The sequence below is a fragment of the Hippoglossus stenolepis genome, chromosome 4 (genome assembly GCF_022539355.2).
Source record: "Hippoglossus stenolepis isolate QCI-W04-F060 chromosome 4, HSTE1.2, whole genome shotgun sequence".
Taxonomy (NCBI): domain Eukaryota; kingdom Metazoa; phylum Chordata; class Actinopteri; order Pleuronectiformes; family Pleuronectidae; genus Hippoglossus; species Hippoglossus stenolepis.
This window is the reverse complement of record NC_061486.1, coordinates 27,390,150-27,409,041: the sequence shown is the minus strand read 5'-3', so window position 1 is coordinate 27,409,041 and position 18,892 is coordinate 27,390,150. Positions and strand designations below refer to the sequence as shown.

The 18,892-nt window shown below is 39.6% G+C and overlaps 4 non-coding genes and 4 pseudogenes across 4 annotated transcripts; all 8 read left to right on the top strand.

The window, feature by feature from the left end:
• Positions 1-4,702: 4,702 nt before the first annotated feature.
• Positions 4,703-4,823, top strand: LOC124851719 (annotated as a pseudogene).
• A 4,689-nt stretch (positions 4,824-9,512) lies between these two features.
• Positions 9,513-9,633, top strand: LOC124851722 (annotated as a pseudogene).
• Positions 9,634-13,124: 3,491 nt separating this feature from the next.
• Positions 13,125-13,242, top strand: LOC124851721 (annotated as a pseudogene).
• A 1,089-nt stretch (positions 13,243-14,331) lies between these two features.
• Positions 14,332-14,452, top strand: LOC124851710 (annotated as a pseudogene).
• Positions 14,453-16,806: 2,354 nt separating this feature from the next.
• Positions 16,807-16,925, top strand: LOC118107341. Its single transcript, XR_004695752.2, has one exon. It is a non-coding gene; the product is annotated as a 5S ribosomal RNA (ribosomal RNA).
• A 488-nt stretch (positions 16,926-17,413) lies between these two features.
• LOC118107979 lies at positions 17,414-17,532 on the top strand. The gene has a single exon (XR_004696361.2). It is a non-coding gene; the product is annotated as a 5S ribosomal RNA (ribosomal RNA).
• A 490-nt stretch (positions 17,533-18,022) lies between these two features.
• LOC118108689 lies at positions 18,023-18,141 on the top strand. The gene has a single exon (XR_004696730.2). It is a non-coding gene; the product is annotated as a 5S ribosomal RNA (ribosomal RNA).
• A 489-nt stretch (positions 18,142-18,630) lies between these two features.
• Positions 18,631-18,749, top strand: LOC118107387. Its single transcript, XR_004695796.2, has one exon. It is a non-coding gene; the product is annotated as a 5S ribosomal RNA (ribosomal RNA).
• Positions 18,750-18,892: the final 143 nt, after the last annotated feature.

Below are 18,892 nucleotides of genomic sequence, written 5' to 3'. Positions count from 1 at the left end.
TGCTGTAAGCTTTTTTCGGAGCTTTCTTTTGCAACCAGCAGAGGGTGCTGTCACACAAGCCTACAGAGAAACATCATGAAAGAGTAGGGTGGACTTCCACCATCAAAGAAAAAACAGGATATGGAAATACACACATCATCACTGAAGGAAGAGAACTAAACATTCAAATGACTTTTGACAGTCAAACACTACGTTATTCATGCAATAGTAATATATCATTCTCAAAATGTCATATTTGGAGAGAAGGATGAAAGACCGTGAGTTTACCACCATCAGAAAAAGAAACAGCATGTGAAACCCGGATATTATTTCTGAAGGAAATTATTGAAATTGTAATGATTTTTCTCTTGCAGCATTATGAGCAAAAATTTCACCTTGGCTTCTTTCCGAAATTAAATAACAATAGAAACAAAGTTTCAATAGTTACAAAGCAACAGTAGTAGTATTGATGATGGTGGTGGTTCATATGTATAAATAAGGGTATTAGGGCTGAGGTCTCGCCACGGCCATACCACCTGAACATGCCCGATCTCGTCTTTGGAGTTCTGAAGCAACCAGGGTCGGGCCTGCTAGTACTTGGATGAGACCGCTTGGGAATACCAGGTGCTGTAAGCTTCGAGTTTTGTAACCAGCAGAGGGTGCTGTTTGCTGCTGCTCACATGAGAAACATCATGGAAAGAGCAGGGGTGAATTCACCATCAAAGAAAACAGGATATGAAACACACACATCATCACTGAAGGAAGAGAACGAAATATCTAAATGACTTTTGACAGTCAAACACTACGTTATTCATGCAATAGTAACATATTCTCAAAATGTCATATTTTGGAGAGAAGGATGAAAGAGCAGTGAGTTTATCACTATCAGAAAAAGAAAACAGTATGTGAAACCCGGATATTATTTCTGAAGGAAATTATTGAAAATTGTAAATGATTTTTCTCTTTGCAGTATTATGACAAAATTTCACCTTTGGGCTTTCTTTCCTTAAAATTAAATAAATAAATAGAAACAAAGTTTCAATAGTCACAAAGCAACAGTAGTATTGATGATGGTGGTGGTTCACATGTATAATAAGGCATTGTGGGCTGAGGCCTCTCGCCACGGCCATACCACTCCTGAACATGCCCATCTCGTCCGATTCGAAGCTAACCAGGGTCAGCCTGGTTAGTACTCTGATGGGAGACCGCCTGGGAATACCAGGTGCTGTAAGCTTTTCTGAGTTTTCTTGCAACCAGCAGAGGGTGCTGTTGTTGCTGCTTCACAGGAGAAACATCATGCAAAGAGCAGGGTGGACTCACCATCAAAGAAAAAACAGATATGGAACACACACATCATCACTGAAGGAAGAGAACGAAACATTCAAATGACTTTGACAGTCAAAACATCTACTATCTCATGCAATAGTAACATATCATTCTCAAAATGTCAAATTTGAGAGAAGGATGAAAGAGCAGTGAGTTTACTCATCATCAGAAAAAGAATAGTAAGGGAAACCAGGACATTTCGAAGGAAATTATTGAAAATTGTAATGATTTTTCTCTTGCATTAAGGACAAAATTTCACCTTGGGCTTCTCTTCCTTAAAATTAATAACAATAGAAACAAAGTTTCCAATAGTCACAAAGCAAACAGTAGTATTGATGATGGTGGTGGTCCATGTATAAATACATTGTGCGTTGAGGGCCTTCGCTACGCTATACCACCCTGAACATGCCCGATCCTCGTCCGACTCGAAGCCAACCAGGGTCGGGCCTGGCTTAGTACTTGATGGGAGACTCGCCTGGGAATACCAGGTGCTGTAAGTTTTTCTGAGTCTTCTTTGCAACCAGCAGAGGTTTGCTGCTGCTGCCTCCACAGGAGAAACATCATGGAAAGAGTGAGGTGGACTCACCATCAAAGAAAAACAGGATATGGAATACACACATCATCACTGAAGAAGGAAGAGAACGAAACATTCAAATGACTTCTGACTGTCAAAAACACTACTTTATTCATGCAATAGTAAATATTATCATTCTCAAATGTCAACTTGAGAGAAGGATGAAAGAGCAGTGAGTTTACTCATCATCAGAAAAAGAAACAGTATGTGAAACCCATATATTATTTCAAAGGAAATTATTGAAAATTGTAATGATTTTTTCCTTGCAGCATTAAGGACAAAATTTCACCTTGGGCTCTTTCTTAAAATTAAATAACAATAGAAACCAAGTTTCAATAGTCACCACAACAGTAGTATTGATGATGGTGGTGGTTCACATGATAAATAAGGTATTGTGGGTTGAGTCCTTTGATTACGGCTATACCACTTGAACACGCCCGATCTCGTCTGGGATCTCGAAGCCAACCGGGCCGGCCTGGCTAGTACTTGATGGAGACAGCCCAAATACCAGGTGCTGTAAGCTTTTCGAGTTTTCTTGGTAACCAGCAGAGGGGTGCTGTTACAGTTAAGCCTACAGGAGAAACATCATGCAAAGAGCAGGGTGGACTCACCATCAAAGAAAACAGGATATGAACACACACATCATCACTGAAGGAAGAGAGCTTAAACATTCAAATGACTTTTGACAGTCAAAACACTACTTTATTCATGCAATAGTAACATATCATTCTCAAAAATGTCATATTTTAGAGAGAAGGATGAAAGAGCAGTGAGTTTACTCACCATCAGAAAAGAAACAGTATGTAAAACCCGATATTATTTCTGGGGCTGGAAATTATTGAAAATTGTAATGATTTTTCTCTTGTATTATGACAAGATTTCACCTTGGGCTTTCTTTCCTTAAAATTAAATAACAATAAAACAAAGTTTCAATAGTCACAAAGCAACAGTAGTATTGATGACAGGTTCACATGTATAAATAAGGTATTTTGGGTTGAGGCCTTCGCTACGGCCATACCACATTACTGGAATATGCCCGATCTCGTCCGGACTTCGGAAGCTGGGCCAGGGTCAGCCTGGTTAGTACTTGAATGGGAGACCGCTCTGGGAATACCAGGTGTTGTAAGCTTTTAGAATTTTCTTTGGTAACTAGAAGAGGGTGCTGTTGCTGCTGCTTCACAGTAGAAACATCATGGAAAGAGTAGGGTGGACTTACCATCAAAGAAAACAGGATATGGAAAATATTACACATCATCACAGAAGTAAGAGAGTTTAAACATTCAAAAATGACTTTTGACAGTCAAAACACTACTTTATTCATGTAATAGTAACATATCATCTCTTTCAAAATGTCATATTTGGAGAAGGATGAAAGAGTAAAGTGAGTTTACTCACCATCAGAAAAATAAACAGAATGTGGAAAACTCCGGATATTATTTCTGAAGGAAATTATTGAAAATTGAAATGATTTTTCTTTGCAGTATTATGACAAGATTTCACGCTGGGATACTTCCTTTCCTTAAAATCAAATAACAATAGAAACCATGTTCAATAGTCAGCGAAGCAACAGTAGTATTGATGATGATGGTGGTCTACATGTATAAATAAGGTATTTTGGGTTGACACCTTTGCTTTACGGCCATACCACCCTCAACATGCCCAGTCTCGGTCCTCGATTCGGAAGCTAACCAGGGTCAGTCTGCTATACTTTCTTGATGGATGGGAGACTGCCTGTAAATACCAGGTGCTGTAGGCTTTTTCGAATTTTCTTTGTAACCAGCAGAGGTGGTGCCGTTGCTGCTGCTTCACAGGAGAAACATCATGCAAAGAGCAGGGTGGACTCACCATCAAAGAAAACAGGATATGGAAGACACACATCATCACTGAAGGAAGAGAACGAAACATTCAAATGACTTTTGGACAGTCAAAACACTACTTTATTGATGCAATAGTAACATATCATTCCTAAAATGTCATATTTGAGAGAAGGATGAAAGAGCAGTGAGTCACCCACCATCAGAAAAAAGAAACAGTATGAAACCCGATATTATTTCTGAAGGAAATCATTGAAAATTGTAATGATTTTTCTCTTGCACTATTATGACAAGATTTCAATGCTGGGATACTCTTTTCCTTAAAAATCAAATAACAATAGAAACCATGTTTCAATAGTCACTTAAGCAACAGTAGTATTGATGATGATGGTGGTTCGCGCGTATAAATAAGGTATTTTGGGTTGACACCTTGGCTTACGGCCATACCACCTCGAATACGCCCAACCTCGTCCGATTCGAAGCCAACCAGGGTCGGGCCTGCTAGTACTTGATGGGAGACTGCCTAAATACCAGGTGCTGTAGGCTTTTCTGAATTTTCTTGCAACCAGCAGAGGGTGCTGCTGCTTCACAGGAGAAACATCATGGAAAGAGCAGGGTGGACTCACTCATCAAAGAAAACAGGATATGGAAGACACACATCATCACTGAAGGAAGAGAACGAAACATTCAAATGACTTTTGACAGTCAAAACACTACTTTATTGATGCAATAGTAACATATCATTCTCAAAATGTCATATTTGAGAGAAGGATGAAAGAGCAGGAGTTTACCTACCATCAGAAAAAGAAACAGTATGTGAAACCCGGATATTATTTGAAGGAAATCATTGAAAATTGTAATGATTTTCTGCACTATTATGACAAGATTTCACGCTGGGCTTCTCTTCCTTAAATTAATATTAACAGAAACCAAGTTTCATTAGAATACAACAGTAGTATTGATGATGGTGGTTCACATGTATAAATAAGGTAATGTGGGCTGAGACCTCGCTACGGCCATACCACACCTGAACACACCCGATCTCGCCTGATCTCAAGAAGCTAACCAGGGCTGGGCCTGGGCTAGTACTTGGATGGGAGACCGCCTGGGAATACCAGGTGCTGTAAGCTGAGTTTTGCAAACCAGCAGAGGGTGCTGCTGTTGCTGCTTCACAGGAGAAACATCATGGAAAGAGCAGGGGTGACCTGCACCATCAAAGAAAAATGGATATGGAAATTACTACTACATCATCACTGAAGGAAGAGAAACTTAAACATTCAAATGACTTTGACAGTCAAAACACTACTTTATTCATGCAATAGTAACATATCATTCTCAAAATGTCAAATTTGGAGAGAAGGATGAAAGAGCAGTGAGTTTACTCATCATCAGAAAAAGAAACAGTATGTGAAACCCGGATATAATTTCTTGGGCTGAAACATTGAAAATTGTACGATTTTTCTCTTGCAGTATTATGACAAGATTTCACTGGGCTTCTTCTTCCTTAAAATTAAATAACAATAGAAACCAAGTTTCCAATAGTCAAAGCAACAGTCGTATTGATGATGGTGGTGGTTCACATGCATAAATAAGGTACTGTGGGTCGAGTCCTTTACTTACGGCCATAACACCCTGAACACGCCTGATCTCGTCTGATCTCGGAAGCCAACCAGGCTGGGCCTGGTTACTTGGATGGGAGACTGCCTGGGAATACCAGTGCTGTAAGCTTTTGAATTTTCTTTGCAAATTCAGCAGAGGGTGCTGTTGCTGCTGCTTCACAGGAGAAACATCTGAAAGAACAGGGGTGGACTCACCATCAAAGAAAAAACAGGATATGGAACACACACATCATCACTGAAGGAAGAGAGCGAAACATTCAAATGACTTTGACAGTCAAAACACTACTTTATTCATGCAATAGTAATACATATCATTCTCAAAATTTCAAATTTGAGAGAAGGATGAAAGAGCAGGGAGTTTACTCACCATCAGAAAAAGAAACAGTATGGGTAAACCTGATATTATTTCTCAAGGAAACTATTGAAAATTGTAATGATTTTTCTTGCAGTATTATGACAAAATTTCACCTTGGGCTTCTCTTTTCTTAAAATTAACAACAATAGAAACCAAGTTTCAATAGTCACAAAGCAAAAGTAGTATTGATGATGGTGGTGGTCTACATGTATAAATAAGTGTACTGTGGGTTGAGTCCTTTACTTACGGCCATACCACCTGAACACGCCTGATCTCGTCCGGGATTCGGGAAGCCAACCAGGGTTGGCCCTGGTTAGTACTGGATGGGAGACTGCCTGGGAATACTATGCTGTAAGCTTTTTCGAATTTTCTTTGCAACCAGCAGAGGGTGCTGATGCCACGTTTCACAGGAGAAACATCTTGGAAAAGAACAGGGTGGACTCACCATCAAAGAAAACAGGATATGGAACGCACACATCATCACAGAAGGAAGAGAGCTGAAATATCCAAATGACTTTTGACAGTCAAAACACTACTTTATTCATGCAATAGTAACATATCATTCTCAAAATGTCATATTTGGAGAGAAGGATGAAAGAGCAGTGAGTTTACTCACCATCAGAAAAAAAAACAGTATGTGAAACCTTGATATTATTTCTGAAGGAAATTATTGAAAATTGTAATGATTTTCTGCAGTATTAAGTGACAAGATTTCATGTTACTTTCTTCTTAAAATTAAATAACAATAGAAACCAAGTTTGCTAGTCACAAAAGCAACAGTAGTGTTGATGATGGTGGTGGTTCACATGTATAAATAAGTGTATTGTGGGTTGAGTCTTCTGCCACGGCCATACCACCCTGAACACGCCTGATCTCACAGATCTTGAAGCTAACCAGGGTCGGGCCTGCTAGTACTGATGAGACCGCTTGGGAATACCAGGTGCTGTGTTTTTCTGAGTTTTCTTTGCACCAGGAGAGGGTGTTTTCTGTTGCTGCTTCACAGAGAAACATCATGGAAAGAGCAGGGACTCACCATCAAAGAAAACAGGATATGGAACACACACATCATCACTGAAGTAAGAGAACGAAACATTCAAATGACTTTGACAGTCAAAACACTACTTTATTCATGTAATAGTAATATCATTCTCAAAATGTCATGATTTAGAGAAGGATGAAGAGCAGTGAGTTTACTCACCATCAGAAAAAGAAACAGCAAGTGAACGCGGATATTATTTCTGAAGGAAACATTGAAAATTGTAATGATTTTCTTGCAGTATTATGACAAAATTTCAATTGGGCCTCTCTTTCCTTAAAATTAAATAATAGAAATAAATTTCACAATAGTCATAAAGCAACAGTAGTATTGATGATGGTAGGGTTCATGTATAAATAAGTGTATTGTGGGTTGAGACTTTGCTTACAGCCATACCACTCCTGAACATGCCCGATCTCGCCCGAGCCTCGGAAGCCAACTAGGTCGGACCTGCTTAGTACTTGGATGGGGAGGACCCGCCTGGGAATACCAGGTGCTGTAAGCTTTTCGAATTTTCTTGCAACCAGCAGAGGGTGCTGCTGCTGCTGCTTCACAGATAAACATCTTGAAAGAGCAGGGTGGACTCACTATCAAAGAAAACAGGATATGGAAATATACATATCATCACTGAAGGAAGAGAGCTAAACATTCAAATGACTTTTGACAGTCAAAACACTACTTTATTCATGCAATAGTAATATCATTCAAAAATTTCAAATTTGAGAGAAGGGATGAAAGAGCCAGAGTTTACTCATCATCAGAAAAAGAAACAGTATGTGAAACCCGATATTATTTCTGAAGGAAATTATTGAAAATTGTAATGATTTTTCTCTTGCATATGTAATGTGCACCTTACCTGGGCTTCTCTTTCCTTAAAATTAAATAACAATAGAAACAAAGTTTCAATAGTCACAAAGCAACATGCAGTATTGATGATGTGGTGGTTCACATGTATAACAAGGTATTGTGGGTTGCGCCTTCTGGCCACGGCTGCTACCAGCCTGAACATGCCTGATCTCGTCTGATTCGGAAGCAATCAGGTCGGCCTGGTTAGTACTTGGATGGGAGACCGCTCTGGGAATACTAGGTGTTGTGTTTCTTTAGAATTTCTTTGCAACCAGAAGAGGGTGCTGTTGCCGCTGCTTCACAGTAGAAACATCATGGAAAGAGCAGGGTGGACTCACCATCAAAGAAACAGGATATGGAACACACACATCATCACAGAAGTAAGAGAGCGGAAACATTCAAATGACTTTGACAGTCAAAACACTACTTTATTCATATGCAATAGTAACATATCATTCTTGAAATGTCATATATTTGAGAGAAGGATGAAAGAGCAGCAGAGTTTACTCACCATCAGTAAAACAAACAGTATGTAACCCGATATTAAGCCTTCTGAAGGAAATTATTGAAAAATTGTAATGATTTTTCTCTTTGCAGCTATGACAAGATTTCACGCTGGGGATACTCTTTTCAAAATCAAATAACAATAGAAACTATGTTTCAATAGTCAAGCAAACAGTAGTATTGATGATGGATGGTGGTTCATATGTATAAATAAGGCATTTTGGGTTGACACCTTTGCTTACGGCCATACCACCTCTCAACATGCCCAATCTCGGTCTGATTCGGAAGCTAACCAGGGTCGGGCCTGGTTAGTACTTGATGGGAGACTGCCTGGGAATACCAGGTGCTGTAGGCTTTTTCGAATTTTTCTTTGCAAACTACAGAGGGTGCTGCTGCTGCTGCTTCGCAGGAGAAACATCATGGAAAGAGCAGGGTGGACTCACCATCAAAGAAAAACAGGATATGGAAGACACACATCATCACTGAAGGAAGAGAACTAAACATTCAAATGACTTTTGACAGTCAAAACACTCACTTTATTGATGCAATAGGTAACATATCATTCCTCAAAATGTCATATTTGAGAGAAGGGATGAAAAAGAGCAGTGGAGTTTACTCACCATCAGAAAAAGAAAACAGTATGTGAAACCCGGATAATATTTCTGAAGGAAATTGGCTGAAAATTGTAATGATTTTTCCTCTTGCACTATTATGACAAGATTTCACGTTGGGCTTCTTTCCTTAAAATTAAATAAACAATAGAAACCAAGTTTCAATAGTCACGAAGCAACAGTAGTATTGATGATGGTGGTAGGTTCACATGTATAAATAAGGTATTGTGGGTTGAGACCTCGCCACGCCATACTACACTGAACATACCCGATCTCGCCTGATTCGAAGCTAACCAGGTTGGGCCTGGTTATAATTTCTGTTGATGGGAGAATCGCTTGGGAATACCAGGTGCTGTAAGCTTCTTTCGAGTTCTCTTTGCAAACTAGCAGAGGGTGCTGTTGTTGCCTACAGCAGGAGAAACATCATGGAAAGAGCAGGGTGGACTTACCCATCAAAGAAAAAACAGTGGATATGGAACACACATCATCACTGAAGGAAGAGAACGAAACATTCAAACACTTTGACAGTCAAAACACTACTATTCATGCAATAGTAACATATCATTCCCTAAATGTCAAATTTGAGAGAAGGATGAAAGAGCAGTGAGTTTATCATCATCAGAAAAAGAAACAGTATGTGAAACCCGGATATAATTTCTGGAAGGAAATTATTGAAAATTGTAAATACTTTCTCTTGCAGTATTATGACAAGATTTCACGTTGGGCTTCTCTTTCCTTAAAATTAATAACAATAGAAAACCATGTTTCATTAGTCACAAAGCAACAGTCGTATTGATGATGGTGGTGGGTTCATACAGTATAAATAGTATTGTGGGTTGAGTCTTCGGGCTTACGGCCATACCACCCCTGGAACACGCCTGATCTCACAGATCTCGAAGCTAACCAGGGTCGGGCCTGGTTAGTACTTGGATGGGAGACCGCTCTGGGAATACCTAGGTGCTGTAAGCTTTTCGAGTTTTCTTTGCAACCAGGAGAGGGTGCTTATTGCTGCTTACAGAGAAACATCATGGAAAGAGCAGGGTGACTCACCATCAAAGGAAAAACAGGATATGGAACACACACATCATCACTGAAGGAAGAGAACGAACATTCAAAATGACTTTGACAGTCAAAACACTACTTTATTCATGCAATAGTAACACATATCATTCTCAAAATGCCGCATTTGGAGAGAAGGATGAAAGAGCAGTGAGTTTACTCACCATCAGAAAAAGAAACAGTAAGTGAAACCTGATATTATTTCTGAAGGAAATTATTGAAAATTGTAATGATTTTTCTCTTGCAGTATTATGACAAAATTCCCACCTTGGGCTTCTTTCCTTAAATTAAATAACAATAGAAACAAATTTTCAATAGTCACAAAGCAACAGGTATTGATGATGGTGGTGGTTCACATGTATAAATAAGGTATTGTGGGTTGAGACTTTGCTTACAGCCACATACCTACACCCTGAACATGCCTGATCTCGCCCGATCTCTTGAAGCAACCAGGGTCGGACCTGCTTATACTTGGATGGGAGACCGCCTGAATACCAGGTGCTGTAAGTTTTTTTCGAATTTTCTGCAACCAGCAGAGGGTGCTGTTGCTGCTGCTCACAGGATAAACATCTTGGAAAGAGCAGGGTGGACTCACCATCAAAGAAAAAAACAGGATATGGGAACACACACATCATCACTGAAGGAAGAGAGCGAAACATTCAAATGACTTTGACAGTCAAAACACTACTTTATTCATGCAATAGTAACATATCATTCTCAAAATTTCAAATTTGGAGAAGGATGAAAGAGCCGAGTTTACTCATCATCAGAAAAAACAGAAACAGTATGTGAAACTGATATTATTTCTGAAGGAAATTATTGAAAATTGTAATGATTTTTCTTGCAGTATTAAGTGACAAAAATTTTACCAGCTTCTTTTCCTTAAAATTAACAACAATAGAAACAAAGTTTCAATAGTCATGCAAGAACAGTAGTATTGATGATGCAGTGGTGGTTCATGTATAAATAAGGTATTGTGGGCTGAGGCCTTCTGCCATGCCATACCAGCCTGAACATGCCTTTGATCTCGCCCGGAGCCCGAAGCTAACCAGGGTCACCTGTTAGTACTTGGATGGGAGACCGCCTGGGAATGCCAGTGTTGTGTTTTTTCGAATTTCTTCTTTGCAACCAGAAGAGGGAAGCTGCTGCTGCTGCTTCACAGCAGGAGAAATACAATGGAAAGAGCAGGGTGGACTCACTCATCAAGAAAAAACAGGATATGGAACACACACATCATCACTGAAGGAAGAGAACGGAAACATTCAAATGACTTTTGACAGTCAAAACACTACTTTATTCATGCAATAGTAACATATCATCTCTGCACGTCATATTTGGAGAGAAGGATGAAAGAGCAGTGAGTTTACTCACCATCAGAAAACAAACAGTATGTGAAACCCGGATATTATTTCTGAAGGTAATCATTGAAAATTGTAATGATTTTTCTTGCACTATTATGACAAGATTTCACGTTGGGCTTCTTTCCTTAAAATTAAATAATAGAAACCAAGTTTCCAATAGTCACAAGCAAAAAGTAGTACTGATGATGGTGGTAGTTCACATGTATAAATAAGGTATCAGGGCTGAGTCCCTGCTGCGCCATACCACCCTGGAACATGCCCGATCTCGCCCGATCTCGGAAGCTAAACCCAAGGTCGGCCTGGTTAGTACTTACGGGAGACTGTCTGGGAAATACTAGGTGCTGTAAGCTTTTTCGAATTTTTCTTGCAACCAGAAGAGGGTGTGCTGTTGGGTTGCTAAGCCTACAGGATAAAACATCTTGAAAGAGCAGGGTGTACTTCACCACTCAAACAAAAACAGGATATGGAACACACACATCATCACTGAAGAAGAGATTTAAACATTCAAATGACTTTTGACAGTCAAAACACTACTTCTATTCATGCAATAGTAACAAATCATTCTCAAAATGTCAATATATTTGAAGAGAAGGATGAAAGAGCAGGGAGTTTCTACTTCACCATCAGAAAAAGAAACAGCATGTGAAACCCGATATTATTTCTGAAGGAAATTACTGAAAATTGTAATGCTTTTTCCTCTTGCAGCATTATGACAAAATTTCACCTTGGGCTTTCTTTCCTTAAAATTAAATAAACAATAGAAATCTTTATGTTTCAATAGTCACAAAGTAACAGTAGTATTGATGATGGTGTATTCACATGTATAAATAATGTAATGTGGGTCTAGCTCCTCACACGGCCATACCACTCCTGAATGTCTCCGATCTCGTCTGATTCCTGAAGCTAACCAGGGCTGGGCCTGGTTAGTACTCTGGATGGGAGACTGCCTGGGGAATACCAGGTGCTGTGTTTCTTTTTCTGAATTTCTTGTAACCAGAAGAGGGTGCTGCTGCTGCTGCTTCACAGGAGAAACATCTGAATGAACAGGGTGGACTCACCATCAAAGAAAAAACAGGATATGGAACACACATCATCACTGAAGGAAGAGAGCGAAACATTCAAATGACTTCTGACAGTCAAAACACTTTTTCATGCAATAGTAACATATCATTCTCAAATGTCATATTTGAGAGAAGGATGAAAGACAGTGAGTTTATCACCATCCAGAAAAAGAAACAGTATGAAACCCGGATTTTATTTCTGAAGGAAATTATTGAAAATTGTAATGATTTTTCTATTGCAGTATTGGCGACAAAATTTTACCTTGGGCTTCTCTTCCTTAAAATTAAATAACAATAGAAACAAAGTTTCAATAGTCACAAAGCAACAGTAGTATTGATGATGATATGGTTCACATGTATAAATAAGGTATTATGGGGTTGAGTCCTTCGCTACGTCAGGCCACCTGAACACGCCCGATCTCACAGATTCGGAAGCTAACCAGGGTTGGGCCTGGCTAGTACTTGGATGAGACTGCCTTTGGGAATACCAGGTGCTGCAAGCTTTTCTTCGAGTTTTGCAACCAGCAGAGGGTGCTGTTGCTGCTGCTCACAGATAAACATCTTGGAAAGAGCAGGTGTACTCACCACCAAAGAAAACAGATATGGAACACACATCATCACTGAAGGAAGAGAGCGAAACATTCAAATGACTTGGACAGTCAAACACTACTTAATCTATGCAATAGTAACAAATCATTCTCAAAATGTCATATTTGAAGAGAAGGGATGAAAGAGCAGGGAGTTTATTTCACCATCAGAAAAAGAAACAGTATGTGAAAACTCCGTGACATTATTTCTGAAGGAAATTATTGAAAATTGTAACATTTTTCTCTTGCACATGACAAAATTTCACCTTGGGCTTCTTTTCCCAAATTAAATAAGAATAGAAACAAAGCCTAATAGTCACAAAGCAGAAGAGAAAAATAGATGATGATGGTGGTCTACAGGTATAAATAAGTGTATTGTGGGCTGAGTCCTTCGCTGACGCCATACTCACCCTGAACATGCCCGATCTTGTCCGATCTCGGAAGTTTACCAGGGTCGGGCCTGGTTAGTACTTGGATGGGAGACCGCCTGGGAACAACAGGTGGCTGTGTTTTTCTGAATTTTCTTTGCAAATCAGAAGAGGGTGCTGTTGCTGTTTCACAGGAGAAAACATCTTGGGAAAGAACAGGGTGACTCACCATCAAAGAAAACAGGATATGGAACACACACATCATCACAGAAGGAAGAGAGTTAAACATTCAAATGACTTTTGACAGTCAAAACACTACTTTATTCATGCAATAGTAGCATATCATTATCAAAATGTCATATTTGGAGAGAAGGATGAAAGAGCAGTGAGTTTACTCACCATCAGAAAAGAAACGGTATGTGAAACCTGGATATTATTTCTGAAGGAAATTATTGAAAATTGTAATGCTTTTTCTTGCAGTATTATGACAAAATTTCACCTTGGGCTTCTCTTCCTTAAAATTAAAATAACAATAGAAACCATGTTTCAATAGTCACAAAGTAACAGTAGTATTGATGATGATGGTGGTTCACATGTATAAATAATGTATTAGGTCAAGTACTGGCTTACGGCCATACCACCCTGAACACGCCCGATCTCGTCCGATCTCTCTGAAGCCAACTGTATCGGGCCTGCTTAGTATTTGATGGGAGACTGCCTGGGAATACCAGGTGCCGTGCTTCTTTTCTGAATTTTCTTGCAACCAGCAGAGGGTGCTACAAGGCCAGCTTCACAGGATAAACATCTTGGAAAGAGCAGGTGGACTCACCCATCAAAGAAAACAGGATGGAACACACACATCATCACTGAAGGAAGGGAGCTAAAAATTCAAAATGACTTTTGACAGTCAAAACACTACTTTATTCATGCAATAGTAACATATCATTCCTAAAATGTCAAATTTGGAGAGAAGGGATGAAAGACAGTGAGTTTACTCATCATCAGAAAAAGAAACAGTATGTAAACCCGGATATAATTTCTGGGCTGAAATTATTGAAAATTGTAATGATTTTTCTCTTGCAGTATTATGACAAGATTTCACGTTGGGCTTCTCTTTCCTTAAAATTAAATAACAATAGAAACCAAGTTTCAATAGTCACAAAGCAACAGTCGTATTGATGATGGTGGTGGTTCACATGTATAAATAAGGTATTGTGGGTCGAGTCCCTTTACTTACGGCTATACCACCCTGAACACGCCTGATCCCCTGGCCCGATCTCGGAAGCTAACCAGGGCTGGGCCTGGCTATTACTTGGATGGGAGACTGCCTGGGAACACAGGTGCTGTAAGCTTTTTCGAATTTTCTTGCAACCAGCAGAGGGTGCTGTTGCTGTCACAGGAGAAACATCTTGAAAGAACAGGGGTGGACTCTACCATCAAAGAAAAACAGGATATGGAACACACATCATCACTGAAGGAAGAGAGTTAAATATCTAAAATGACTTTGACAGTCAAACACTACTATTCATGCAATAGTAACATATCATTCTCAAAATTTCTAAATTTGGAGAGAAGGATGAAAGACAGGGAGTTTTACTCACCATCAGAAAAGAAACAAAGTATGTAAAACTAGATATTGGCTCTCAAGGAATTATTTGAAAATTGTAAATGACTTTTTCTTGCAGCATTATGACAAAATTTCACCTTGGGCTTCTTCAAATTAAACAACAATAGAAACCAAGTTCATAGTCAAAAGCAAAGTAGTATTGATGATGGTGGTATCTGGCATAAATAAGGCATTGTGGGTTGAGTCCTTTACTTACGGCTATACCACCTCTGAACACGCCTGATCCGCCCTATTCGAAGCAACCAGGGTTGGCCCTGGTTAGTACTTGATGGGAGACTGCCTGGGGAATACCAGGTGCTGTAAGCTTTTTCGAATTTTCTTTGCAACCAGCAGAGGGTGTTGATGCTGCTGCTTCATGAGAAACATCTTGAAAGAACAGGGTGGATCTACTCATCAAAGAAAACAGGATATGGAACATACACATCATCACTGAAGGAAGAGAGAGTTAAACATTCAAATGACTTTGACAGTCAAAACACTACTTTATTCATGCAATAGTAACATATCATTCTCAAAATGTTGGCATTTTGGAGAGAAGGATGAGAGCAGGGAGTTTATCACCATCAGAAAACAGTATGTGAAACTCGGATATTATTTCTGAAGGAAATTATTGAAAATTGTAATGATTTTTCTTGCAGTATTATGACAAGATTTCATGTTGGCTTCTTTCCTTAAAATTAAATAACAATAGAAACCAAGTCTAAGAAATACAAAGCAACAGTAGCATTGATGATGGCAGTGGTCTACATGTATAAATAAGGTTGTGGGTTGAGTCTTCGCTTTTACGGCCATACCACCCTGAACACTACTGACCCCACAGATTCGAAGCCAACAGGTCACTTTGCTAGTACTTGATGGGAGACCGCTCTGGGAATACCTAGGTGCTGTAAGCTTTTTCGAGTTTTTTGTAACCAGGAGAGGTGTTTGCTGCTGCTTCACAGAGAAACATCATGGAAAGAGCAGGGTGACTCACTCATCAAAGAAAAAACAGGATATGAAATACACATCATCACTGGGAAGCAAGAGAACGAAACATTCAAATGACTTTTTTGACAGTCAAAACACTACTTTATTCATGCAATAGTAATATCATTCTCAAATGTCATATTTGGAGAGAAGGATGAAAGAGCAGTGAGTTTATATCACCATCAGAAAAAGAAACAGGGGGAGAATGGATATTATTTCTGAAGGAAATTATTGAAAATTGTAATGATTTTTCTTGCATTATGACAAAATTTCACCTTGGGCCTTCTCTTCCTTAAAATTAAAGCTAAACAATAGAAACAAATCTTCAATAGTCACAAAGCAAGAGAGTATTGATGATGGTGGTGGTTCACATGTATAAATAAGGCATTGTGGGAGCCGAGACCTTGGCTACAGCCATACCAATCTCTGAACATGCCCGATCCGGGTCCGGATTTCGAAGCCAACCAGCCTGACCTGCTTAGTACTTCTGGATGGAGACCGCCTGGGAATACCAGGTGCTGGCTTTTCGAGTTTTCTTTGCAACTAGCAGAGGGTGCTGTTGCTGCTAAGCCTACAGGATAAACATCTTGGAAAGAGCAGGGTGGACTCACCATCAAAGAAAAACAGGATATGGAAATGCAACCAGCAGAGGGTGCTGTTGCTGCTGCTTCACAGGAGAAACATCTTGGAAAGAGCAGGGTGGACTCACCATCAAAGAAAAAACAGGATATGGAACACACACATCATCACTGAAGGAAGAGAGCGAAACACTCAAATGACTTTTGACAGTCAAAACACTACTTAATTCATGCAATAGTAACATATCATTCTCAAAATGTCATATTTGGAGAGAAGGATGAAAGAGCAGGGAGTTTACTCACCATCAGAAAAAGAAACAGTCTGTAAAAACCCGGATATTATTTCTGAAGGAAATTATTGAAAATTGTAATGATTTTTCTCTTGCAGTATTATGACAAAATTTCACCTTGGGCTTCTCTTTCCTTAAAATTAAATAACAATAGAAACCAAGTTTCAATAGTCACGAAGCAACAGTAGTATTGATGATGGTGGTGGTTCACATGTATAAATAAGGTATTGTGGGTTGAGTCCTTCGCTTACGGCCATACCACCCTGAACATGCCCGATCTCGTCCGATCTCGGAAGCTAACCAGGGTCGGGCCTGGTTAGTACTTGGATGGGAGACCGCCTGGGAATACCAGGTGCTGTAAGCTTTTTCGAATTTTCTTTGCAACCAGAAGATGGTGCTGTTGCTGCTGCTTCACAGGAGAAACATCTTGGAAAGAGCAGGGTGGACTCACCATCAAAGAAAAAACAGGATATGGAACACACATCATCACTGAAGGAAGAGAGCGAAACATTCAAATGACTTTTGACAGTCAAAACACTACTTTATTCATGCAATAGTAACATATCATTCTCAAAATGTCATATTTGGAGAGAAGGATGAAAGAGCAGGGAGTTTACTCACCATCAGAAAAAGAAACAGTATGTGAAACCCGGATATTATTTCTGAAGGAAATTATTGAAAATTGTAATGATTTTTCTCTTGCAGTATTATGACAAGATTTCACGTTGGGCTTCTCTTTCCTTAAAATTAAATAACAATAGAAACCATGTTTCAATAGTCACGAAGCAACAGTAGTATTGATGATGATGGTGGTTCACATGTATAAATAAGGTATTGTGGGTTGAGTCCTTTGCTTACGGCCATACCACCCTGAACATGCCCGATCTCGTCCGATCTCGGAAGCTAACCAGGGTCGGGCCTGGTTAGTACTTGGATGGGAGACCGCCTGGGAATACCAGGTGCTGTAAGCTTTTTCGAATTTTCTTTGCAACCAGCAGAGGGTGCTGTTGCTGCTGCTTCACAGGAGAAACATCTTGGAAAGAGCAGGGTGGACTCACCATCAAAGAAAAAACAGGATATGGAACACACACATCATCACTGAAGGAAGAGAGCGAAACATTCAAATGACTTTTGACAGTCAAAACACTACTTTATTCATGCAATAGTAACATATCATTCTCAAAATGTCATATTTGGAGAGAAGGATGAAAGAGCAGGGAGTTTACTCACCATCAGAAAAAGAAACAGTATGTGAAACCCGGATATTATTTCTGAAGGAAATTATTGAAAATTGTAATGATTTTTCTCTTGCAGTATTATGACAAGATTTCACGTTGGGCTTCTCTTTCCTTAAAATTAAATAACAATAGAAACCAAGTTTCAATAGTCACGAAGCAACAGTAGTATTGATGATGGTGGTGGTTCACATGTATAAATAAGGTATTGTGGGTTGAGTCCTTCGCTTACGGCCATACCACCCTGAACATGCCCGATCTCGTCCGATCTCGGAAGCTAACCAGGGTCGGGCCTGGTTAGTACTTGGATGGGAGACCGCCTGGGAATACCAGGTGCTGTAAGCTTTTTCGAGTTTTCTTTGCAACCAGCAGAGGGTGCTGTTGCTGCTGCTTCACAGGAGAAACATCTTGGAAAGAGCAGGGTGGACTCACCATCAAAGAAAAAACAGGATATGGAACACACACATCATCACTGAAGGAAGAGAGCGAAACATTCAAATGACTTTTGACAGTCAAAACACTACTTTATTCATGCAATAGTAACATATCATTCTCAAAATGTCATATTTGGAGAGAAGGATGAAAGAGCAGGGAGTTTACTCACCATCAGAAAAAGAAACAGTATGTGAAACCCGGATATTATTTCTGAAGGAAATTATGAAAATTGTAATGATTTTTCTCTTGCAGTATTATGACAAGATTTCACGTTGGGCTTCTCTTTCCTTAAAATTAAATAACAATAGAAACCAAGTTTCAATAGTCACAAAGCAACAGTAGTATTGATGATGGTGGTGGTTCACATGTATAAATAAGGTATTGTGGGTTGAGTCCTTCGCTTACGGCCATACCACCCTGAACACGCCTGATCTCGTCCGATCTCGGAAGCTAACCAGGGTTGGGCCTGGTTAGTACTTGGATGGGAGACCGCCTGGGAATACCAGGTGCTGTAAGCTTTTTCGAATTTTCTTTGCAACCAGCAGAGGGTGCTGTTGCTGCTGCTTCACAGGAGAAACATCTTGGAAAGAACAGGGTGGACTCACCATCAAAGAAAAAACAGGATATGGAACACACACATCATCACTGAAGGAAGAGAGCG